This window comes from Lycium barbarum, chromosome 9 (genome assembly GCF_019175385.1).
Source record: "Lycium barbarum isolate Lr01 chromosome 9, ASM1917538v2, whole genome shotgun sequence".
Lineage (NCBI taxonomy): Eukaryota > Viridiplantae > Streptophyta > Magnoliopsida > Solanales > Solanaceae > Lycium > Lycium barbarum.
The window spans coordinates 17,373,581-17,386,284 of NC_083345.1; positions in this window are offsets into that span (position 1 = coordinate 17,373,581).

The following is a 12,704-nucleotide window of genomic DNA, read 5'->3' on the forward strand; positions in this document are numbered from 1 at the left end:
CTTCCTCAAGGAGAAAACAATGGTGAGATTCACTAATTTAAGCTTCTTTAATAGCTTCCGTATTGTATTTTTTGATTTTGTTTTACACTTCCAATGCTTTGTTGTTGTTGTTTTTGGGAGAGAAAGATATGAATGGATAGTATCCATAGCAGTAGTATTAGGGAGAGAAAGAAAGAAAGATATTTGTTAAAATTGTCTCTTTCGTTTCTGGAAAATTAAATGGGTTGAAGATTTTCTCCTTTTTTGTCTTTTTTCTTTTTGGGTGTGATCAGTTGGGATTTGCTTTCGGGTGAGAAAACTTAAATTAAAGAAAATAAGTCATTCTATTAAGCCTGAGATTTGGGGGAAAATATCCTTCTTTTTTATTAATTTATTTTCCTAATTGGTCATCAATAGCTGTAATGGGAATTCAAATTTACTCATTAGATGTTTAACATGGAAGTAAGCTCTGATTGTGTGTGTATTAGATGATTCATAATAATTTTGAATTTTGAAGTAAGCTCTGATTGTTATGTTAAGTAGAAATGATATTTAATCCCTTGCAATTTATGTCTTATAACATTTGTAATCTCTTCTATGTTTAGATGGAAGATGAAACAAGTCGAACAACCAATGTCAGTGGAAGCGCACCTCTTACTGAGTCTTTTGATTCAACGCCGGAAGTTGAACAACATCTAGTGACTGTGAAGAGGAAAGCTATAGAACCAAGATCTGCTGCTTGGCCGCATTATGATAAGCTCATACAAGATGGAATTAATAAAGCAAAGTGCAAGTATTGTGGTAAAGTTCTCTTAGCTGATGCAACTAAAAATGGAACAAGTAGACTGAATAAAAATAAAACTTGTCCTAAAAATCCAAATAAGGTTAACACTTCCAATTCTAAGTACAAACAATTAAATTTAAACTTTCCATTAGAAGGTGAAATGGGTGATGGGGCAGCTTGGACTTTTGATCAAGAGGTATCTCGGAGGGCTTTAGTTGAGATGTTAATCCTTGATGAGCTTCCTTTTCGTTTTGTTGAAAAGGAAGGTTTTAAGAAGTTTATGAAAAAAAACCCAACCTTTATTCCGAGTTCCCTCCCGTAGAACAGTGATTAGGGATTGTTATGTAGTTTTTGGTGAAGAGAGACAAAAGTTTATGAAGTATTTGAAAGAAACATCACCGAGAGTTTGTCTAACCACAGACACATGGACTTCTATACAGAGAATAAATTATATGTGTTTGACAGTACACTTTATTGATAGTGATTGTCTCTTGCATAAACGAATTTTAAACTTTCAGGTTGTTACTAGTCATAAGGGTGACGAAATGGCCCGTTGTATTAGTAAGTGTTTGCTTGATTGGAAATTGGAGAAAATAATCACTATAACTGTAGATAATGCTTCTTCTAATGATGTCATGGTGAAAGAGTTACACAAACAAATGGTTAATTGGGGATCTAACATGAAATTTGGTAACCATCTTCACGTGAGATGTATGACTCACATTTTGAATCTTATTGTGCAAGATGGCATGAAAGAAGTTGGTCCATCTATCAAACGTGTAAGGCAAATGGTGAAATATGTTAGACAATCTGCCGCAAGGATTAGAAAATTTGCGGAATGTTGTGAACTAAAAAACATAGACAATAAGAAGTCATTATGTTTAGATGTTTCAACCTGGTGGAATTCGACCTACTTGATGTTGGATGCCACACAACATTTTGAGAGTGCATTTGATAGGTTTGATCTTGAAGATGGTGGATTGTCAACTTATCTTACTACTCATGTTTGTGAAGATGGAAGTGTTGCAGGTGTACTTGAAAGTGATGATTGGCAAAAGGTGAGAAATATGGTAATATTTCTTAAAAGGTTTTATGATCTAAATGAGAAGGTTTCAGGTTCACTCTACGTCACTTCTAATGGTCACTTTGAAGATATAGTTGAGCTTCACAATTATTTAAGAGAGTGTATGGAAGATGATGATCCTTCTTTGGCAAAAATGGGAGAAATAATGAAAGAAAAGTTTGTTAAGTATTGGGGTGCTCCTGAAAAAATGAATAAAGTGCGTTTTATTGCCTCTATCTTAAATCCTCGTAACAAACTTGAGTATGTTGGCGACGCACTTGAGGATATGTTTGGAGATGAAAAGGGGAGTGAAATAAAAGATGAAGTGGTGACTTACATGAAATCTATGTTTGAAGAGTATGTAGCAAAATTCTCTAATGCATCTCGACGCTCATCTTCTCTCTCTGATTTATCGGGTCAGACATCGGATTCATCTAGCTCTAACACTAGCACAAAATCAACAAAAGTGAGAAATAGGATCCAAATGAAGAGGAACAAACAAGATGGTACAGGTTTGGGTGGTAAGTCGGAGTTGGAAAAGTATCTTAGTGAAGAACTAGAGCCGAATGATGATGAGGACAATTTTGATATCTTGTCATGGTGGAAAGCTCATTCTCCTAGATATAAAATTCTTTCCGAGATGGCTCGTGATGTGTTGGAAATTCCAATTTCTAGTGTGGCATCGGAATGTGCCTTTAGCACCGGGGGCCGTATTCTTGGTTCATTTAGGAGTTCTTTGACTCCGAAATTGGTGCAAGCTGTTATTTGTCTTCAAGATTGGCGTCGAAATGAGCCTTATCCCATAAATGTTGAAGAAGATTTTAATGATCTTATGAAACTTGAACTTGGTATGTTTTTCAGTTTTTGTATTTTATTTTTATATTTTTTTACTTAGTTTAATTGTTGACACATTTTAAATTCTTTTTAGCTATGGCTGATAGCTCAAAAGATTCCCTCGTTCTTGATTTGTAATCGCAAGATGCCTCAAGTATAAGGCTCTGAATTTTCATTTTTCATTTCTCCCCTCACTTCAAGTGTTAAAATGTGTCCATGTTAGAGTTAAACAATTAGGAGTTTATGCATAGAGTTAAACAATGAGGACTCATGCATACAGTTTTTTGAGATTTTTAATGGCATAAGAAGTTGATATCATATTTGTAAAGCTTTTAAGAGGTGTCAAACTTGTCCTTTTTCTCGGAGTGAGGATTCTATGAAGTTGTTATGGTGATAAAGGAAAAGTTTACTTGTGTGATTGATTCATATTATTAGAAATTTTGAATGGTATGCCAGATTCATGACGCTGGAGTACTGTTAGAGGTTTGTTTTAAACTGTGTCTTTATGTTTGTACAGATCTTTTTTTTAGTTTTCCACTTTGAGGATGACCTGTCAAAGCAAATTAAATATAGTAAGTATGCATAGAAGACTTGGTGCAATTTGTAAAGAATCGTACTCTTGTATAGGTTCTGTACTTTTGGGTATACTTCTTGCACTGATGAGTTCATATCAAGGGGTTTGAATCATTTATTTTGTATTATTATTAATCATTTGTAGGTAATTTCAGTGATATTATTTAGAAAACAATTTTGTGGTCTGTGATGTGTAGGCAAGTTGTAAACTTAACATTAGAAGACAAAGGTGAAAAAGCCCGAGAAAATGCAAAATATATCAAAAGGAAAGTATTTGATTATTCCACATTATTTCCACCAGTACTTTTAACTTTTGATAATGCCAATTGCTGCTGCTTATGATCATTGATCAGCCCCATTAGCATCCTTCTTGCCATTTGTTTCTTTTACTGATGGCCCAACCACATGTTGAGAATTTTCATTATCCTTAACCTGCTTCTTCCCCTTGTTAGTTTGCCATTTGTATAAGTCTTTAACATTGCCAACCAGCTTTCCACTATCCAACACCTTAATAACATGATTTCTATTTTCGATAACTTGCTTGTTTAAACTTTGACTGCCTTGGATTATGATTTCCTTTACCTGTGTCTTGCTCATTAGTAACTGCATGTTGTTTTCCTTTGTCCTTAGTAGTTTCAGCTTGAATTTCTTAATTTCTTCATCTGCCTTAACTCCTTCATCAATTTCTTGTTCAAGAAGCAAATCTGGATTAAGTTTCCAACAATTTGCCTCATCGTGGCCTTGCAAACAACACTTTGTACAGTACTATGCTGTGTTGTTATCATGAGAAATTTTATTTAATCTTTTTGGTCACTGATATGTGCTCATGTAGTTAATGTTTTTTTTTTCTTTCTTGAATTGGTTTATTTCATGGTCGCAGATGGTAAATTGGAGTGCACAACTAGAGCTTCCAGTTTCCGGACAGTGGGCAGTACAAGTGTACAACATCTTCACAATTTCGCTACTGCTTTGAAAATTATCTACACTGTTATTCTTTTGTTGTTGGAAGCTGCTGTATTATGAGATCTTGGACTAATAATTTATAAGTAGCTACTTTTTGGGGTTGTCGTTTGTTATTGAAATAACTTAAGGATTTTTAAAGATCTAACTAGAATGTCTTCAATTCTGGAACTTTTGTCCAGTTTGGTATACAATTTCTACCCAATTTATTTTAAGAATATGTTGCTGTTGTTACTAATTACATTGACCCCTTGCATAGTATACTTGCATTCTAATACAGTGGACTTCGACTTCAATATGGTATTACCGAATACCGTACCGAACCGAAGTTTGATTTACCGAAACTGAATTACCGAACCGAAGTTTGAAAGTTCGGTATTTGATATATACTTTGAATTACCGATTACCGAATTACCGAACCCGAACTTTGAAAATACCGAACCGAATACCGAACGCCCAGCCCTAGGTATTGACCTTTTAGGAGCCATTTAGTTGATGAAATAAAAGATTATAATCTGAAAACAAAATTATGAGATTATTTTATCTTAGATTTAGTATAATGTTTAATTTAAGATTATCAATTTCGTGATTATTTGTATCATAACTATAATATTCTTTTATATCATATTCTATGTTGAATAACAATTTCAGAATTACAAATAAGATTAAATTTAAATAAAAACAGTTTAAACACTTATTATAAGTTATACAACATTATATTTATTGCTTTTTAGTACAATAAATCAAACATCTATCAATAAATATATCTTAAATAATTTTGTTATTATTTAATTCTCGTATTATAGTCTCATCATTATATATAATCCCAGAATAACTGCAATTCTGCTAGGTCTTTTCCTATTGCTTGTTCAATGCAGTGATGGATTCAGAATTTTCGCTGAGGGGGTTCGAAAAATAAAAATGCAGGGCCTGAAATTTGAACTTGGAACCTCAAAGTGAATTATGAAATTCCTAAACCACTGAACCGACCTCTTCTCTTGTGTTCAGGGTATTCAAAATCTATGTATGTATATAAGAAATTTAAAAAATACCTTATATATATGGTTGTAATTTTTTGATGAAGATGTTCGGGTGAATACCCTCAGTGGGGCCCTAGATCCGCCCCTGGTTCAATGTATGAAAAAGGTCAAATATCCATCTTAGTTTTAGTTTGTTATAAGTTACATCTTAAAATTCTTTTCTCAAGTATTATTGGAAAATATTTCCATACGTAACATAAAGTTCCCTCGCCAGTTGTGGATAAGCATTTTTGAACTACTTAACTAATAACGACGATATTTTTGAATAAAACGAAACTTAGGATAATGTTATTCCATTTGGAATAATTCAAAGGTACAATTAATCATTTTTCGACCAAAAAATATGTAACTCCAAGAAGAGATATATTTGTAATGTTCCCCATATATTAAGATTAAACCTTGATCAGAAACGGAAAAGGGCCAGAAATGACCTGGACTATTAAAAAAGGTCCAAAAATATGTATTTTGCTAAAAATACCCTATGGTTACATTTTTTGTCACTTATGCCCTTTGACTAACTGTCAACACTGAATTAAAAGAAAAATATATTTATATTTCATGTAATATTTTATTAGTGATCCAATTTTAAACTAACCCAATTAAATAAATTCACTCACCCACGTTCCTCACTCACCCGACCCGCCTGGAAAAATCATTTTTAGTCATTTTTGCTCTACTTCTTCATATACTTAAAACTTTCTCAATAACCTAATAATGATGTTTTTGAGATTATTTACTTATGGCTCGTTTGGTTCAAAGACAAGTTATACATTCAATAGTAATGCATGAATTTTTTATTTTCGGTGTTTGATTCACCGCAATAAAATTGGACTCAAAAATACAATTTGAATATTTATTTATTTTTAAAATTTTAAAATAAATTATTACAATGATACCCTTGAATGCTTGGCCTTTATAGGTTTCTTGGAAGTTGGAACAAAACAACATTAGTTTGTCATTTTAATTTTTTAGCATGTACAGTCTATCGATGGATAAGGAGCCGTTTGGACATGATTTGAAACCATGAGATGAAATCATGTTTGGACATGCAATTTGAATTTCTTAAGTTGCATTTTTTCTTATAGACATAAAAAACTCTATTCGAGAGTTATCAGTATTTATCAAATCTGTTCCTATCGCTAGAACCTTGTTCAGAGATGTTTTTGCTGGTATTGACCCAGATTTAGATGCTCAAGTCGAATTTGGAGCATTCCAAAAACTTGGAGATCCAACTACAAAAAGACAGGCAGCCTGATACAACATTGCTTTGGTATCTAGACGCGAAAGCGAAAGCCTATGGGGTCGCTTCTGTAACTGGATAACTAGCATTGAAAACCGTCTTTAAAAAAACCCCACAAGTTGTGAAAACTATCAAAGTTTTTCCAATTCTTATGCAATCTTACCAAATGAGCAAGTCATAGTTCATAACAAATTAATGCGCTAGTAGAAGACCTTTCTAAAAAATACAACATCAATTGATCAAACTTTAATTCAACAAAAATAATAATTTAACATGAATATTAATGTAATTACTCTTTAATATAATCCTTCCACATGGTACGAACCTAAATAACTGTCGGTAGAGTTAATGAGGTTGGTAAATGGTTGGTGGGAGTAATTGTTAAAAATATCTACCAACTTATGAGCCTTTTTATACAAAATATAAACTTATGAGTCAAGTTTTACATTTAAAAATTTTAAAATTATGATTTGAAATCTCAAATTATGCATGCCTTTTTGGATAATTTGAGATGAAATCGCATGTCCAAATGTTGATTTCATCTCATGATATGAAATCGCATGTCCAAACGCCTATTATGTTATTCCATGCTGATAGTGGTATGCGATAATACACCATTGGCAAAAGTCATAGATAGCCCCCTAAACTTTATCACATTTTCCTCATGGCTACCTAAACCGAGGGTTGTACCTAATGACTGCCTAAACTACCCTGAATTTATACCACATAAGCACCTTTTGCCTACATGGCAGCTCGTGTGTGCTGCACGCAAAATGGGCGCGTGAAGGGTTGTGTTGTTGCTGATATGGCAACTCCAACGTACCTTTTTTTTTAATAACCCCAAATTTAAAACCTCAATTCCAAAAATTCCAAAATCTCTCCTTTCTCAGCCGTTTCTCTCTCCCCTTTCTCCCCCGTTTCTCTCTCTTGTTTCAGTTCAATTTTTGTCGTCTTTGTCTCTAGATTTATAGTTGTTGCAGGCTATATTGTCTCTTATTTCTGTCTTGGTTCTCTCTTGTTCATAGCAATGTCACAAAATTCAGGGATTGTAGATGAAAATGTTATTTGTAATTGTGGTAATTCTTGTAATGTAAGAACTTCAAGAACAGTTAACAAACCAGATCGTAGATTCTTTGGTTGCAAGATGCCAAAAGTGAGTACCTATTTTAAAATTTTGATTTTTGGAAATTTCATTTTCGGCATTTTCGGATTTTTTGTGTTCATAATTTTCTTTTACTTTTATGTAGGATAAGGGTGGATGTGGCTATTTTAAATGGATTGATCCATCTCCAGAGGTTGAGCTTTCGAAGGAGAAGCTTAAAGAGGTTGAAGAAGAGAGGGATACATTGAAATATAAAATGAAGGAACTTGGAGGCAAGTATGATTCATTGAAACGAAAATTGAAGGAAATTAAGGAAGAGAGGGATTGTGCAAAAGCCAAATTCAACAGGCTTGTCGTTGTTGTTCTATGTTTTTTACTTGCAAAAATTATCGTTGGGTAATCTAATTGTTACCTAGTTACTGTTTGTAATGTTCCTATAAAGATTTTCTTCTATGTTTGTAGTAATGTTTTGGTTATTAGATTTTGTAAATTACTTGGCTTGTGTTTGGCGTTGTGAATTAGTCGCAAATATGACATGAATATAAATCAGCAAAGAAACATAGCAATTGTTCATTAAAATGCTAACATCATGCATAGAAAAGAAAATAGAGACCTAGTCAACAACTATGACCTCTTCCTCTTCCTCTTCCTTCTTTTGAACATCGAATCCTATGCTCTCCCGGCACTTACACTCGCAGACCCAAATACAGTGTGTATCTCCCTCTGTCAATTACTCGGATTCCAGAAAGTCTTTCCACCTGAGACAGAGACGCGCGTGTTTTCCAATTTTGTAGATCATAGTGTAACGTTTTTCTCCATAAGCAACAACGACATGAGTTTTTGTGGTTGGTAGAACATCAAGAATATTAGTAGGAAGCACCTGCAAAAAAAAACATGAAAAATTACTAAACTATTGCAATAAAAATAGCAAATGAAACATGGATGCTAAATTAAACGTACGAAATCATCACTTTCTACGTATGATCGTGTTAATTTCTTCTCGAAATATGCCAACATTTTTGAGGTTGAATGAACTTGTTTTAACAAGTGAATGAGATAATTTGAATGGGATGAAGAGAATGGGGATGAAGTTAGTGGGTTTTATAGATAGTTGAAATGAAAGATTAAGTGGATTGGATGAAGTTGGATTGGGTGAATTCAATGAAGTGAATTGAATTCACCCGATGTGGTGTTTGATTTATGGGTTAATCGGTTGTATTTGACTCCAACCGTCCCATTTATTTGGTTGTTGAGTATTTTGAGGAAATTTATTGTCTTGAAATGGCACAACTGCCACGGCTACCTATATTCCAATCCTATTGATCTGCCCCGTGCATGTTTGACTCAGTGGCATAAATTGAAGAGTAGTATTGACACAAATTTGATTAGCACAAATCGAAAAATACCATTGCTAATGTCATTGGCACAACAGTAATGCATAATAATAAGTCTAGCTAGACAGCACTGTTGTAGTTTACATATACTAAAGACATTGTTTTAGAGACTTAAATGTGACAAATTTCCTACATTAACTACTTGTTGGAGCTTCCTTCTTCTGAAGATCTGGTTGCTTCTGATGCAGCCTTTTGGATTCTCTTGTTGGCTCTCAATCGGGATAGTTTTGATGTGGTCATTGCATCTTTTCCTTGCCATTTCAGTCCACGAGCTTTATAACCAATATCAATATTTGTTGGTAAAACACTCTTCAAGTTTGTTGCACCATGTAGAACCCTCTCACTTGTTGTACCAGACTTCAATTAAAATGTGAAACATTAGTAAATTGTGTTGAACAAAGATAAAGGCAAATCATAAAGTGAACTTACATTAAAGACTTGTGCTCCAGTAACAGGATTAGAGTATACACTAAAACCAGTTGTAGGCCTACTTTTATTTCCAGTAGCTGCAGCAAAACCAGCAGTAGTATATGCCCTTTTGTGGCCTAATAACGGCGGCAATTGACCTGAAGAAGAGTTTTCTCTTGCACTCACAAATGGTACCCCTCTTGCATTTGTGAATTTTTTTCTGCCCCTTCCCCTGCCAGCTCCAACTTGAGCCCTCTTTTGTGGAGCTACTGGCACAGCCCTTGTGTCACCATAATTGAGCTTTATTGTGAACTAGCAGTTGGATATGCAGGACTCTTCGTTCTAGACTATATTACACAATTAAAAATATAAATGATCTAAAGTGTATAAATTGTACAATTTAAATGAATATGTAAATAACTTTTACAAGATATACTTACTGCTGGTGTTGGAGCAACAGTTTGGGCATCTCTTGGCACAGAACTTGTGTCACTACAAACAGAGATGGATTGAGTTGGTGGAGTTGGTTGAGATTGACCAACTTGCCTTTCAGTTAAGGGTATTGGTTGAGAAGGACCACCCATTCCATGCTACCAAACAGAAACAATGGGATGAAAATTAAAGACTTATATGCAACAAACTAAAGTTAAGAATATGACAAATTCAATTGTACTTACTCTTCTTCCACAGGCAGTCTTGTTATGGCCAACTTGTTTGCACAATGAACAAGTCATCTTCACACCCTTCTTTGACAGCTTTCCATATTTCTTTGGCTCATCTTTATCCTTAATTCTTTTCTTCTTTGGTCTCCCAGGCATTTTTCTTGGCACTGGAGGCTCTATTGATGGGTTTGTAGTCTTAGGCCACATCCTCATATTGGTAATAGGTTAGATGAAGTGGCTATAAGCCTTAAGAAATGTTTCCTTCCTATACCAATGCTCTACATGTGCATCAGGATCTTGATTCAAGTAATAATAAGCACAAACAACATGAGGGCAAGGAACACCTCTTAACATCCACAGCCTACAGTCACAATATTTCTTATCCAAGTGGACAACAAATGTGAACCCACCATCTCTAATTTCAAAATCATGAACCCCATTCCATTGAACATGACACCTATTAGACAACTCCTTGTTCTCTTCCAATATTCTTCTTGCCATATAGGCAATATCATCAATCCAAGTTTCAACAAATTTGATCATGTCTACATGCCTATTCATCATTTTATGTCTAATTTCCCCTAACATGGTGATAATAGATTCATGTCTAGCAGCTAAAATCCAAGAATTAAAAGTCTCACACATGTTATTTTCCACAACATCACACTTGGAATGAAACTTGAAATATGCCCTACAAAAAGTAAAAGGCTCATAATGCATAAAATCCTCCATTATCTTGGGCTTACCCAATTTGGCCATTTTATCCATCTCCTCTTTAAACTTGACTTCAAAGCTAGCCTTAGAGCATCTCCAAAACTGCTTCCTTCTTTCTTCTCCTCTCCATTCTTTGTGCCAATTACTCCAAACATGTCTAGCACATCTCCTTGTCTCAGTATTTGGCAGCAGCTCCAATAAGACATGAATAAGTCCCTTCCAAAAGTGTGCAAAGTACCAAGAAAAAAAAAACAAAATAGTTAAACATACTGAAATGTCCTCTACTAAACTGAAATTTTAATTAAATGGAACAGAAATGGTACCTTTTGCATGTCTGACATTACATTCAACCCTTCACCATTTCCCAAATTCAGATCAGCAATCAAGTACTCTATGAACCAATTCCAGCTATGTTTAGTCTCTGTATCCACCACTGCCCAGGCAATAGGATACATTTGTTCCCATTCTTGCCCACAGCTACCAATAGCTCACCCTTACAAGCTCCTTTCAGAAAACAACCATCAAATCCTATTATTTTTCTGCACCCATCCAACCAGCCTTGCTTAAATGCCTGGAAGCACACATAGAAGTACACAAAAAAAGTTTTTCCCAGGTTCAGTCTCCTTATCAATTTTAACCCAACAACTACTTCCTGGATTGGTTTGCTTGATCATGTCAGCATAGTCACATAATCTAGAAAATTCCAGATTCCAGTCATCCATATTTTCTATCATAACCCTCTATTTTTCCCTATGGCAAACAGTCCTACCAACATAAAGACTAAGCTTGTCCCTTACCAATTCCTGAATTTCCCATATCCTTATGTAAGGTTGAGAAACAGTTCTGTCCTTGAACTTCCTTGCTATTAGCTTAGAAGTGCACATCTTGTTTTTGTTCAAAGGAATACACTTGTGAATGGGATGATAGGTAATCACCTTAAAATCACCTGTCTCCTTATCAAGCTTAGTTGCCAACACCCATTTACACTTGGTATTTTTACACTTAGCCCTCACCCTATGGCTATCATTTGGTCTTACCTTCAACTGCCTCCTATATTCTATAGCATAGTCTGCTAGAGCCTTTCTAAATTGTGTTACACTATCAAAGACCATTCCAAGCTCAAAAACAACCACCTCACAATCTTCATCATACCTAACTTTTTTGCTTTTCCTTCTAGAAGGTAAATCTACCCCCTTACAACATCTACATCAAGCTGTTCTTCACTATCTTCACTCCAACAGTCAGAGCTATCAATATATTCCTCATCTCCACCCAATTTCCCAGCATATTTGTTAGACTTATTTTTCCCAATATCCTCAAACCCTCTATCTATACCACCAGCCTCTCCAACTGGAATTTCTTGAGTTGCAGCAACCTTTTTTTTCTTTATTTGTTTATTTCTTCTTTCTTGTCTAATAGCTCTCAACTCCTCATCTATATCTGACCCATCTTCTGGTGGTATTTCTCCTAGATCTGAATCACTACTCACATAATCAGATATATTAGATGCTTCAGCCCCATATACAAATTCAGGAGTAACCCCAACACCCTCCTGATCTAGGCTATCATAAGCAGACCAAACACCCTCATGATCTAGGTTATCAGCAGCAGCCCCAACACCCTCTTTATCTAAGTTATCAGCAGCCCCAACCTCTTTTGATGACCTAGTTGGACTAGAAGAAACTTCTGGGCCTTTAAGAGACCAACATGCCCATCAGTTTCAGCCAAGGCAAGTATCCAATGAATGAAGGACATATACATGAAAGGGGTCCTCATTTTTTAGGTCTTTTATTAGGTCCAGTAGATGTCTGTCAGACTCAATAACATTGAATTCTCTAGTATTTGCATCTTGGTAAAAAAAACCATCAACTGATAAATAGCCTAATTCTCTAGTATAATAAAGCAATTCCATTAGGGAAAAGTAGTCTTTCTCGATATACCTGATGATTGG